Source organism: Triturus cristatus, chromosome 5_1 (assembly GCF_964204655.1).
Source record: "Triturus cristatus chromosome 5_1, aTriCri1.1, whole genome shotgun sequence".
Classification (NCBI taxonomy): Eukaryota; Metazoa; Chordata; class Amphibia; order Caudata; family Salamandridae; genus Triturus; species Triturus cristatus.
Genome location: NC_140587.1, coordinates 35,781,778 through 35,795,831, shown reverse-complemented (window position 1 = coordinate 35,795,831; position 14,054 = coordinate 35,781,778). Strand labels below are relative to the sequence as shown.

General features: G+C 42.0%; 1 pseudogene across 1 annotated transcript in view; it reads right to left on the bottom strand.

Moving 5' to 3' along the window:
• Positions 1-311: 311 nt before the first annotated feature.
• The window catches only part of LOC146830023 (verrucotoxin subunit beta-like), a 237,064-nt pseudogene continuing 223,321 nt past the window's right edge, over positions 312-14,054 (bottom strand). Inside the window, exon 3 of the transcript XR_014961090.1 lies at positions 312-2,330. The product of XR_014961090.1 is annotated as a verrucotoxin subunit beta-like (transcript). The remainder of the gene's footprint in view (positions 2,331-14,054) is intronic.

Here is a 14,054-nt window from a genome sequence, read left to right as displayed (position 1 = left end):
ATTTAGCTAGCAGCCGAGTAAATAGCAGTAGAATAGCCGCTACCTTCTTTTTATTCTCATTTGTGAATTTGTATGATTAAAGGAAATAAATTAATCAAATTGGAAAAACCAGGGAGTTGGGTTTGTGCAGCCATTTAATTAGGCTGTGACAATTATTGGTTCTCTCTCTTTGAGGCATTATTATAGAAAACTGTGCTAGTGCCATGTGTTTGCTTTGTGTTTAAATTGCTAGTACACTGTGCTAAGAAAATCTGGACATGGAAAGTTTCATTGTGTGAACAGTGTGCATTGTGCATCTGAGGTATATGAAGTTACTCACCCTCCTCTCTTTTCAAGACATAGTCCTCACTCGCGGCGCTGCTCCCGGCATTGCCACAGATTGCCGACACTCGGAATCTGTAGGATGATTTTGGGTTCACTCCTTCGATGGTGCAAGTCTCGACCTTCTGTGCAGTCAGTTGCTCCTTCCACCTCTTTATATCTGTAGATTCCTCTGTGATTTCAACCTTGTAGGCACTTATTCTGATGCCAGCACCAATGGTGTCAGGCTCTTGCCAGGTGAGTGTGATGTCTCCGGGTCCATTCTGCCGGCCTGTCACCTTCTTAGGTGGGCTGCAAGGAAGGTTCTTGATCATAAGGGTGGGTTTACTTAGTAAGGTGACCCATCGAGCAGACTTCACTGATTGTCTGAACTGGTACAGGCTGTTAGGACGCAGACCGGTCACTGTGACTGTGTCACTGGTGTCCTCTCCTTCAACGCTGCTCCAGACATGTTCACTCCTGGTCCTGTACTCGACACAATAGTTCAATACTGGATCTGTCGCACCAGGCAGCGGTGCACAGGTCAGCTCCACTCGGTCATGAGATATTCGACTTATCTTAGGGGTGTCAGGGCGTGGTGGGTGGAAGGCTTTGTCGTTTAGAACCCCCCCGCTCATACAAGTAAATCGAAACACCTGGATTACTGGGATCAGGAATTGAGGACACAACAAACTGGATCTCCTCGTTTGAGGCATTGAGCCTTGTAAACTCCATGAACTCCTCCACGAAGGCTCTAGATCTTTCGTTCACGTCAGCATCATTAAGCCACTCTCCAGTGGTTGGGCGGGTGGGTTCCTCAAACTGATTCTTTGTAAGCCAGGAATTTAATTCTGATAGAAAAGGCTCCTCTTCTCCTAGTGAAGTGAACATGAGTGAGATCACATGTTCCAATCTGAGGTCACGTAAGACTTGTTTCATTTCCAACTGAGAAGGTACAATTTTCACTGCCTTTGACTGGGTCAACAAGTCTATGTATCCACTGACGAAGTTTACCTCATTCTGTTTCAATTTCAGAAATTCAGAAAGTTGCGTGGTACTAAATGGGGATTTTTCTTTGGCAGTTAAAATGTCCACCAGTGCTCTTTCCTCTTCTCCGCCTCCTCGAACAGCGGGTAGGATTCTAGCTAGGTCTGCTTGGAAGGCCATTCTATACTGTCTGCACAGCTTCTTGAATTTTTCGATCCGGTTCCTGAGGTCAGCGAAGTGACCAGCGGCCGGCTGGGCGAGCATGTCATTGCACTCCATGTCAAACTCATGTAGCTCCTCCATGGCAGCCTGAGCATCTTCAATCAGCTGAGAACTGATGCTGCGCACCAGCCGAGACGCCTTGGAGTCCAGCTTGCTCAGTGGATACAGCCAGACCATTGAAGGTATTGCATGCTCGCCATTTGGTCCTAGGAGCGATGGGAGGCTTTTATAGATATTAATGGCCTCCTCATAAGTGGAAGGGTTGTTTGTTAAAGCAAAATCCCCATGAAACGTGCAGCTGAACTTTTCAAATTTATGCCTGTCATCCTGTGATATGGTAAGGGCTCCTTTCCCCCCAATTTCAACCTTTGGTATTTTGCTAACAGCAATCTTTAATTGCCCATGAATGTTCTTCATTTCCTCAGATGAGGACACTTCTCGATCGAACACAAAAAACGCCTGTGCCCCGTACAGCACAGCAGTGACCACATGGGTTGCCATGTTTTGGCCAAATATTTCTGGATAAGAGATATTGTCTCGTCCTAAATGTGTCATGGTCAGTTGTTCAAACTTGGTCGTGGTTGAATATTGTAGAGTCACTCTGGCTTGTTTCTTGGAAGTCTTTGTCTCCGTTAAATATTTTGCTGCTCCTCCCACCTCAACCATCCCCCCCAGGAAACTTGCTTTCAGGGAGGCAGAGATATTGAGGGCAGAGGCTTTGTCTTCAATGCTGTCCTTGGCAATGATTTGAAAATGTGTTTTCGGTTGCTGCGTGACACACACACCTTTCTCGATGGTCTTCTTATCCCATAAAGTAACACCTGAAATAACAAGAACATGTCATTTAAATGAGGCTGCAATGGTCCTATGATTTTGCAAAAGATTGCACATTTTTAGGCTGAAAAGCCACTGATTGGAGGACTCAAATCTTCCTTGAAGCTTTGATCAATATTGGCCAAAGTTGGACTCTGTGGTGTAACATTAGACTTTCTAGGCATAGGTTCATACAAATTGATAAACCCTGACTAGTAAGATGGGATACCTTCGATGAAACTCCAAAAGTGCTTTGCACTAAGTAAGACCCTAACCATAGGAGCAACTTCAGGTAGGAACCGGTGTCTGGAAGTAAAGTTGCATCTTCAACATATTCCAGCAGACAAATCTCAGGAAGTGACCTCATACGTGCCCAAAGACGCAAAGTACTCCCCCTTTAACACCACGCCATCTCTACAAGAGGTCACAAGGACACAATCTACCTCTGTCTTTAGACCCACCCGCCATGCAATGCACGGGGGTGCAGTAGAAGTAAGTCACTCATAAAAGGTTATAAAGGAATGGTACAGCGTTCCTTGATAGGGTTTATTTATTTTTTCTTGAAACCACCAATAATTCAGTAAAGGAGCATTTTATCGTAAGCAAATATGAGCCATCAAATGAAAGCGAGACCATGCTAACTGTGAAAAAGTAAAAATGCTTTGTTATGCAAACTAGGGCTTTGGCTTAGTTCTACAAGGTTTGACTTTCCAAGGGCATTAACGCTTGAACGTGAAAGTCCAGTTTGTGGTAGCCCCACACAACCTTGCTGAACATACTTGTTAATGTGGCGTCAGCAGGGGTCAGGGATGCAGTGGTAATTCAAGCCCAATGTTTACCCTTTACAATATAATAGACAAGTACTGCTCTAAGAAAAGACACTTTATGTTTCGATGGGCTTATTTCAAGAGCCTCATCCTTTTGCTTAGTACATGATCAATAATCACATTGAATATTATTAAACCAGCCCTTACGCATGTCACGACAATGAGAAGAGTATGGACATTTCTGACATGGTGGCAATGTCACTTGTCAACCTATCACCCTATGTTAGGAGAGCCTGGGGTACCTTAACTTGCATCTATAGTTTCTTGGGGTTCAGCACACAGCATGCCTGTCACTGCAAGAAGCTGTAATTATCAGGAGAGAGTGTTCCCTCAAAAGGAAGAGACATCAGCTCCACTCCTCTCCTCTGAGAATGGGCTCGGTATCTCAGCAAAGGGGTGAATGCTGCCGCAGTCTGGCAGCCTCTGGCAGGACCTGCTGTGATGACCTGAGGCGTAGCACCTCTCTACCGGAGTGGCCACTTGATGGGGGCAATTTCCACTAATTTCCGGACATCGCTTTTATGCATTAATATAATAGGCTTAGGACCAACCAGTATTTTCCCTTTTTGACTAAATTACGTATTCAGGGTACACTGTTTAAGTTATCTTCACTATATAAACTTGAAATGAAGATAAAATTGTACGTGTCCCAGACTGATGTCTCATTAGAGGTTTCAAGGTCATTGCCTGGACGATTTGACACTTTCAGAGGTTCTTCTAAAGATGAGGACTGATGTTATTTTAGATTAAAAGATAAACAGGTCTATAATTGAGCAGGAAATGGGTCTTAGCCTGCACAACATGAAGTCTGGGCTTTGGGTCTTTATAACATCCCTGGCTTGTACTTCTGAATCTGGCATAGCTGGTTCAATAGTATGCATATGAGGGTTTCTATTCATTTTGTAAGAACATCCAAGTCAAATCCATGCTCTTGTACAAAAATTATAAAATTCCACATTTAAAATGAATCCATAAAATCACCATAAACATAAAATAAATACATGTAAAATATCATAAATGTATTAAACTAGCTTGAAGTAATGCAGCAAGCTTTGCATAAGTACTTGCTTTCAAGCCATGCATGTTTCAAATTTGAAAATGTTACTTTATTTAAAAGACATTCCCATAAAAAACGTTGTCATATCATGAAATTCTTCAGAAAGAGGTGCATTTTGGCAATTAAACACACCCTGTGTGATACTGAATATGCTGAATTTGGAATAATTATGCAACTCAGTTAGTACATTAAAAAAATAGATAAAATAGTCCAACGGTATTGGTTTTCTTCATGATACAGTTTGTTTAGGGGGCAGAGGATTCTGTGCATGTTTCCGGTTAATGTATGGGGTGACATTTAGACATCTGCATGTATTGCTATGACCCCGGGCTCACATGCAGCATAGGTGTTATCCTGATGAAGGACTCTCAAGGTATTCATATCGTCTTTGACCAGTGCAGGGATGGATCAGGTAATGATTGTAGCTCTATACCAATCAAAGATGGAGAGAGTGCTTCACTTGGAGGCTCAAATGATGACAGAAAGCTCTTCAAAGAATGACGCAGATGATATTGTTCCATAAGAACACGCGACTTGCAGGAGTAGCAAATGCATTGCTCAACATTCTCTGATGTGGTTGCAGGAACACTTCCATATCACGGAAAGCCACTGCGGGCTTTGGAACCATAGATCCAGAATGTTTTTAGTTAGACTGCTCATGCACCAGAATACAGGTTTCATTTACAGAACATTTATTTTATGAAAGGATCACATCAATTCAGTTCAGAAAGCCATATAGTGCACTAGAGTTTCTTGGCACTTTTGATCAGCTGGAATTGTGTACTCCATGATGGTGATTTCTGTGTTTGATTAGGAGGAAGATGACAATACCACAGCCAAAAAGCATAAGATGGGTTGGGAATCCTCCAAAAAGAGTGGAGAATAAGGAGTGGAAAAATGATGGTTCGAGGCATGTGTGCTGTATATACACATGCTTTGAAAACTCCTGCCATCTAGTGTTGGGTCCGAATGTTTGCAAGATGTTTTTTCTTCGAAGAAGTCTTTCCAGTCATGAGGTAAGGTGACTCCTCCTTTCGGTGATAGAGCGCATGGGCATCGACTCCATTGTTAGATTTAACGTGTATTGCTGCACTCTGGTTCAAAACCGTTCTCCGAGTTCCCCTTGGTGTGCAATCCACTGCACCCGAGACGGTATTGTTGTCGTGCGCATTTACCTATTCTCCAGGTACCGTATCGATCAAGAAACACTCCATCTTCAATAGTACACATCGTGGACGGCCTTCGGGCCTAGCCGCGTCGGTTCAGCCTTCTGCCAATGGAACGCACTCAGTTTCAATTCTGTCCTCGGTGCCATAAGGCTTCGGCACCATTTCTACCGGTCAGCACCGAGAGAATGTTTCCAACGCCCCACCCAAAACAAACAGTCAAGCCTTCCGGCTCTGGATCGAGTCGTCCAAAGCTGTCGTTGGACCTGAAACCTTACTCTCCGAAAGAAGAGCATGCTTCAGAACCAAAACCTTCCGCTCCTAAGGACAAGACTGGTTCAGCACCGAAACCGTTGGTGCTGAAATCCAAAGAAACCCTTCCAAAGTCTCAGGAACCAATCCTGGAACTTTTGAAAGAAAAGTTAGATCCTAAAGAAAAGAAGATGCACATCAATCCAGATACTGGGCATATTTTGGCTATAACACCCTCCAAAAGGAAACTTAGCTCAGAAGAAGACCCTGCTTACAACATTCCTCTTAAGAAAAAGAAGGACGTGGCTACAAGCCAATTCATCCTGACCCACAACAGAGCACAAAAACAAAGCATGAGAGTTAGTTCTTTAGCAACGATTTGAAAATAATATCGTGGAATGTCGCTGGATTAAACAATAGCCCTGAAAAATTACAATTCCTACACACACTAGAGGCTAATGTGATTTGTCTCCAAGAGACTTGGTGTGTAGAGAATTTATTCGTAGGAAAGGATTATTTTTCGTTGGAGGGTGGTGCAATCCCCTCTAGGAGAGGACATGCAAGGGGCGGAGTGGCTTGTTTACTGTCTACCCAGATAAAATGGAATTTTTCCCATTATATAGATTCTAGTAAACTTTTCCAGGCAGTAACGTTGTTTAATTTCGCCAATACTGAAATTTGTAAACCAATCGTTTTGATAAACGCCTATATCCCCCCAGATGATTGTTACAATGTAGTTTTAAAGAAGGTTTTCGCCTTTATAAAGAAATTATCTGATAAAAAACCTTTTCCCCATATAATTTTGCTAGGGGAATTTAATTGTAAAATCTCGAACTTCAGTCTAGAGCTATTTAGAAATAAGCACAAAGAGGAAGCCTTGCAGATTCCTCAAGCCCTTTTTCTAGGAAACATCCAAACAAACAAGAGAGGGAAATTGCTCCTTGAGAACTGACAGTAGTTGATGGAATCATAGTAAATGATAGGCTTCCTTCAGATATTCCGGCGAATTTCACCCACAAATCAAATCATAGTGAATCCATTTTAGATTACGTGATGGTGGAAAGCACCTCTTTTTCCCTTCTGAAGGATCCTATACATTATATAGTGATCATAAAGTAATAACTTACTGTAAATTTAAATCCGCCCTTGACGGATCGTTGGTCTTTAAACAGCGAACTTGTCAGTTTTGGAGATAAATCAGGGAGATGCTATTGGAATATTAGGGCAATTAGGAGCTTGGAAAGCATTCTAGAGCTTTTTATTTTCTAAAACTTGGTGGACTGGAAAGGACTTGAAACTATATGTTTCGCTGATTTCATGAATGCGGTGATCTCCATTGCAAAAAAATCGAATCTAAAAGGAAAAACCAAAGTAGTCCCTAGTTCTGTTCGTTTATTTAATATTGAAATAAATAAATTAGTAAGGGAACAGTATTTGAGTTATTCTCCCGAAAGATATCATAGAATAGTTTTACTAAGGAGAAGGAGGCCCAGGGTGAAGGTTAAATTGAAAAAAGAGAGGGAAGACAACTTATGAATTAAATTGCGGGAGGCTGCATCCAAAGGTCGAGTAAGATTATTCTGGTCGCTCATCGGGGAGGGATGTGGAGTAAGATCTAGACCACTTCCAGTTCCCATCGAAGAGCAAATTTGGGTTAACTATATTGAGAACCTATATTCAAGTAATGGAACAGTGATTGGGGCTAGTAGAACAATTGAGGTCAGTTCTTTAAATAGCCCCCCTTCTGAAAAGGACATTGAAATTGCTATTAAGGGCTTGCGTTCCTCTGGGGCTATGGGTCCGGATGAGCTTCCCATTTCGGTCCTAAAACAGGATAGTGAACGGTGGAGCAAAATTCTTTTTCCGGTGTTTAAATTTTGTTTTTCAAGTAAAACCGTTCTCCCTTCTTGGAAGGGGAGTATATTAGTACCCCTTTTCAAGAAGGGTGACCGGGTGCTCCACAAAATTATCGACAAATTGCCCTCTTGGATGCTATAGGTAAGGTCTTCGCCTTTTGAAGTTAATTAATGATTGGGTGGTCAAGGGCGACTTATTACCCCTCGAGCAGACTGGGTTCAGGCAAAGGCATGGTACCCTAGATAACTTAACGGCATTACAAGTTGTATCAGAAAAATACATCAAAGTCCGAGGAGGGAAAGTCTATGCAGCTTTCATAGACTTCTCCACAGCATTTGACAAAGTAGATCGTCCTCTGCTGTGGAGGAAATTATCGGACCTGGGCATGCCAACCATGATCCTGGAGCTGGTTCGGGCTCTTCACTCCGATACCTGGTGAAGAGTTTTATTGGGAGGGGAAAGAGGTCTTTCTCAAGTTATTTCTTCAGTTAATGGATTAAAACAAAGTTGTTTATTGGCCCCTTTATTATTTTCCCTATATATATCTGACCTCCCCCATGCCCTGTCCTTAAGCGATGGTATTGCCCCTGTATTAGGGGACAAGCCGATTGTCTGTCTGTTATATGCAGACGATATATTAATATTGGACCTAACTCCAAGAGGATTAAACAATCGTCTACAGACACTACATGATTACGCAGAGACCCACCATCTGAGGATAAATGTGTCTAAAAGTAAAGTAATGTGTATGACGGGAACGAAAAAGCTGAAATATGGGAGCTTTACTTGGTCTGTAGGTGGACAGAAGTTGGAAGTTGTAAAATCTTATGTCTTGATAGGAAAAACAATATCTGGTAATTTAAGTGATAAGGCCCATATAGCAAATAATACCCGGAAGGCATTGGCACAATGTAAAAGTTTAAGTTCTTTTTATAGATCTACTGGCAGAAGACATTTTGCCCTTCTGCTAGAGGTCTACCGTGCCAAAATCCCAGCTTCCCTACTGTATGGCATTGAATTACTTGAATTGGGTAAATGGGGTTTTTTGAACATTACGGAGGGCAAGATCTTGCGGTATTTAACTACGGTTAATACCGCTTGTACCGTGGCTGCTCTTAAGGTTGGAATTTGGCCTGCGTAGCAGTTGGGTCCAGGGCCTCGCTGGGCTAGTGCGATGGGTCTTTAATATTGCAAAGGGAGAACCCGGTACTCTAAGATATCTTATTCAAAAAGAACTACTGGGATCCCTAAAAGAGCACTCCCTAATTGTAAAGAATTTCAGAATTGCAGTTGATCTTTTACAATTGGATGAATCAGCACTTTTTATATTATCTGCATATCAGCTGAAGTCCACCTTGAAACTAGCTACATGGAAATTAAGTTTTGGGATGGATAGGGAAGCCCTCATCTTAAGGAAAGGTGTTTCCCCGGCCATTGATTCCTGCCTAATAAGGAAAATACAACCCTATGTTACCTGGAACCTTCCTCATGGTGTACGCCGCTTTTTGTTTCTATTGAGGCAGGATCGTCTTCCTTTGAATAATTTATTGTCTAGATGGTATGGTTCTTCAGCAATGTGTAATCTTTGTAATAATGCTTCTCAGGATATCACTCATGTACGCTGTCTGCCCAGCTCTGCTTTTACATCGGCGTAAGTGGTTGAGACCAATTTGTTTAAATTTAAATATTTTGTCTGCCACCACATTCTTAGACGCCATTTATAATCCCCCCAATGAAATGTTTTGTTATAAAATCTTCGACTTTTTAAAAAGCTTTCTAGATATATACTAGAGGTTCTCAAAATGTTCTTTTTCTCTTTTTATTTTTATTTTAAATGCATGAAAATGTATTTTCCATGTGTTATCCTTTTATGTGGATCTTTTATGTGGATCTCATTTGAGTTCCAAAATCATAAATCATAAATAAATTAATTACTACTAAAATGAGAGTTAGTTCTAGAAGGCAAACTCATATCTAATTCCTCCATTAGATGTGCTTTAGATGCTGCTGACACTGCAGCGAGGGAAATTAACACCAGCATTCTCCTAAGACATACTTGGCTTAGGATTTCAGGTTTTAAACCGGAGGTTCAGCAGTCCATTTTAAACCCTCCATTCAACAAACACCTTTTTGGACCTCCAGTCGATGAGGCCTTAGAAAGGATGAAAAAAGACAGAGATGGCAGAGTCCATGGGAGCTCTGCAGTCCCCATCAAACACAGGCTCCTTTCGCCACTCATTTTACAGAGGAGGGTCCAAAATTACATCCTCAGACCCTAATGCTTCCTCTTACAAATCCAACACACAACCCTCTCCCTCTAGAAGCTTCTACAGAGGAGGGTACAGAGGAAACAATTCCAAGGGTAGGGATAAAGGCACCACAGGACGTAACTCCCCTTCCCCCAACAAGCAGTGACTTGCCCACATTTCCTCCCGATCATTTGCAAGCTGACTGGGGACGACTTCAGCAATTGCTCCCCATTTGGCAATCCATAACATCAGACAAATGGATGATAGACGTTATCAGACATGGTTATGGCCTGGAGCTCACCACCAATCCTCCAAATTTTCCATCTCGCACTCACAAACTCTCGTCAGAACACCTACAGTTACTCAAACAGGAGGTGCAATCTCTATTGACAAAGGGAGCCATAGAAGCGGTTCTGTTACAGTACTAAGGTTCAGGTGTTTACTCTCTGTACTTTCTAATCCCCAAAAAGGATGGCGCATTAAGACCTAAGAGTGTTAAACCGGTACATACTGTCAGAACATTTACATATGGTAACGCTTCAACAACTGCTTCCACTTCTACAGCAAGGCGATTCAGGAAAACACCATCAGTTCAAAGTACTCACATTCGGAGTAACTACTGCTCCTATAGTGTTCACAACATGTCTAACAGTAGTGGCAGCTCATCTCAGAAGACAACAAATTCATGTCTTCCCATATCTAGACGATTGGCTCGTCAAAGCCAGCACACACCAAAAGGGTTGGCAACACACTCAGACTACGTTAGACCTACTCCACCAATTGGGCTTCACAGTCAATACGCAAAAGTCTCATTTTCAGCAAATACAATACTAAATGGGAGCGACCTTCAACACTCACACAGCTCTAGCCTCTCCCAATGCAGCCAGAATTAAAAAAATTCAAACTCTGTTACTACAGTTTCAAGCCAACCAAAACTTACCAGCCAGGACTTTCATGCACCTGTTAGGAATGGTGGCATCATGCATCCCAATAGTGCCTCATGTAAGACTGCACATGCGTCCCCTACAAGAATGCTTAGCCTGTCAGTGCAATCAGTCGCAAGGTCAGTTAACAGATCTAGTGTTGGTAGCCAGCCGCACCCATCACTCTCTGCAGTGGTGGAACACACAACATTTATCAAAAGGGAAGCACTTCATCGACCCTGTTCCACAGAGCGTGTTAACAGCAGACACATCTCTCACAGTTTGGGGTGCACATCTCCACAATTCAGGGTCTCTGGGAGAACAAGCAAAAATGTCCTCACATCAACTACCTGGAGCTTCTAGCAGCATTTCTAGCGCTAAAAGCCTTTCAGCCTCATCTCATAGGGAAAATTGTCCTAGTCCGCACGGACAATATGACAGCCATGTACTATGTACAAAAACATGGGGGAAGCACTCTCTACAGCTGTCACGCCTCTCTCAGAGCATTTGGCATTGGGCAATTCATCACAGAATTCATCTTCTGGCAGAACACCTCCCAGGAGTGAACAATCAAATTGCCGACCTCCTCAGCAGGAGGAGGCAACAAATTCACAAGTGGGAACTTCATCCCCAAGTACCCCTTCCATACTCCCTTTTCTTTAAAATTATCTCAGAGAGGTATTACACATATAATTACACCCATTGTTTATTCACTGTACAATGACAATTACTTCCATTAACATCATAATTTATATCTTATTTTAAATAGAAAATCAAGTAATGACAGATCGAACATAAACACGAAATTCATTGTGGCCCAGTTTCTCCCGTTCCTGGCACATTTACCCTACCCCAAGCAGCCAGTGTGTTATTGGGAACCAAAGTTTCTTCCCCCATCTTTTGGCCTGATGACCCTTACATTCGTAAAGTGCTTGTTCCAATTTATAAATGCCGACTAAACAGGCCAGCCACTCATGGAACCCAGGGGGCTCTGAGTCCTTCCATCTAGTTGCGATTATTAGTCTGATAACCGTAACGGAAATAAATACAAAATCAATCTGGCTTCAGTCCAGCCCTATACTATTGTCATGCCCCATCATCATAAGCGAACCAGTTAGGCCAACACTTCTTCCTAATATCTTCACCCAAAAGTTTTCCAATTCCCTTTTTAATGGGTCTAACTTGGAGCAGCCGTAAACCTATGCATCACCTCTGCCGGTCCAATCCCACACCTGGGGTATTTATCATCCTCCCTTTTTCCCCAATTGAATAATTTGGCAGGAGTATAATATGGGTTAACAATCGTCTTGAAGTGTTGTGCCTTTAGGTCAGCTGATAGAAACGTTCTTTCGGCCAGCACCAATGACCTATCTATATCTATATCTTCATTCTCTAATCTGCTTGCCCATTTCATCTCTGTTTTTCATGTCATTGGGGGCTTCCTCTATCATAATACCATATAAGTGTTTAATTTTACAAACTGATCCCCCCCAGAGTCTCAAGCAATGGAATCTTTGCCATGGATATCGCCTTCCTTAGTTTACCAAAGAATCCCTTAATTTGTAGAAATTTAAAATAATGCCCGTCGGGGATTCCATACTCTCTCTGCAAGTCGGGAAAAGGATATAGTTGGTCTGTTGCATGTATATCTCCCACTATCCTTAAAACAAGCTGTTCCCATTGTTTCCAAATAACATCACAAAACGCCGGGGGAAAAAAAGATTGCCAAATAGGTGTATACCTTGTAAATTTTTCAATGCTCAAGTGTTTTTGGATTTTTTCTCAAGTTTTCCAGGAGTTCCTAATGAATTTAAATCATACCTTTTTGAAGTAACTGGCTTCAAGCAGGCAAAGCAACAGCGCTCTAGCACCTTCCCCAAGTGCCAACTAAAATTGTTGGGAGGCCGTCAGCCCCTACAGCTCTATCTCTAACATCCTTTAAAAAAAAAAAAAAAAAAAATACATAAAAAAAAAATATATATATATATATATATATATATATATATATATATATATATATATATATATATATATATATATATATATATATATATATATATATATATATATATATATATATATATATATATATATAAATTCACTGAAAAAACCATAGGTTTCACACATGTTATAGTTAGCGGAAATTTTACTGATAAAAAACCAATGAAATTCCCCGTTATAGTTAGTGCAGTAAACTATAACTCACGCGACCGCAATCCTCTGCTGATGCTAATACTGTATTTAGACACTTATTTGCCCATGTCTTCTTCCATAAATTTTTAGCTATACATATATTACAAATATTTTTTTTTCATAAAGACACATATGTCATCAGCAGAAGATTGCGGTCGCGCGAGTTATAGTTTGCGGTCGCGTGAGTTATAGTTTCCTGCACTAACTATAACGGGGAATTTCATTGTTTTTTTATCAGTAAAATTTCCGCTAACTATAACATGTGTGAAACCTATGGTTTTTTCAGTGAATTTGCAAGGTTTTTTAAATGCTAATTCCTAACTATAACGTGTGTGAAACCTATGGTTTTTTCAGTGAATTTGTACGGTTTTTTAAATGCTAAGTTACTTTACGCCATTCGTGGCGTGCGCGCCCACTTAACGCAGTTCGTTCCGTGCGCGCACAGTGAGCACGCGGTGCGCTTCGCGCACCGCGTGCCCACTTTACGCAGTTAGTGCCGTGCACGCACGGTGGGCACGCGGTGCGCTACGCGCACCGCGTGCCCACGTTACGCTAGATGGGCCATGTACGCACGATGCGCTTCGCGCACCGTGCGCACATGGAGGACATATTATGCGCTTCCTTGTGATAGGTAATCTGTTGAAATTTTTTTGTGAAATGCTGTATACTAATAAGCCATGCACAAATGGTGGTCTTCGGCCACCATTTGCACACGGAGTGGGGAGAGTGTGGTTTTTTTTTGGTTTTTAATTTTTTTCACCGTACGCGTACGGTAAGCGCACGGTAAGCGTAATCGGCAAAAACTGAATTTTTTACCTTGGGGGGTCTTTGGGGACTCCGTCACCATGGCTAGGTGTTTTGGAGCTGTCAAAACGGCACCTTTACATGTTTTTTGGCACAGAATTTTAGTCCTCTCTCTCAGTGCGAGAGAGAAAATGGCGGCCGCTGCTTCCTGGTTTCGGCCAATTCGAATGTTTACTAAGATCTAAGAGCCAATCAGAATCGCGCTCGCGCACGCCACCGTACGCGTACCGTAAGCTTACCGTAAGCGTACCGTAAGCTGGCTCAGATATATATATTGATTTAAAGGCTATTTTCTCAGAATCTACTGAACAGATTTACACCAAACCAACAAAAGGCACTTCCTTGACCTGAGGACTACCTCTGTGCCAAATTTCTAGTAATTCTGTTCAGCCGTTCGGGCTGTA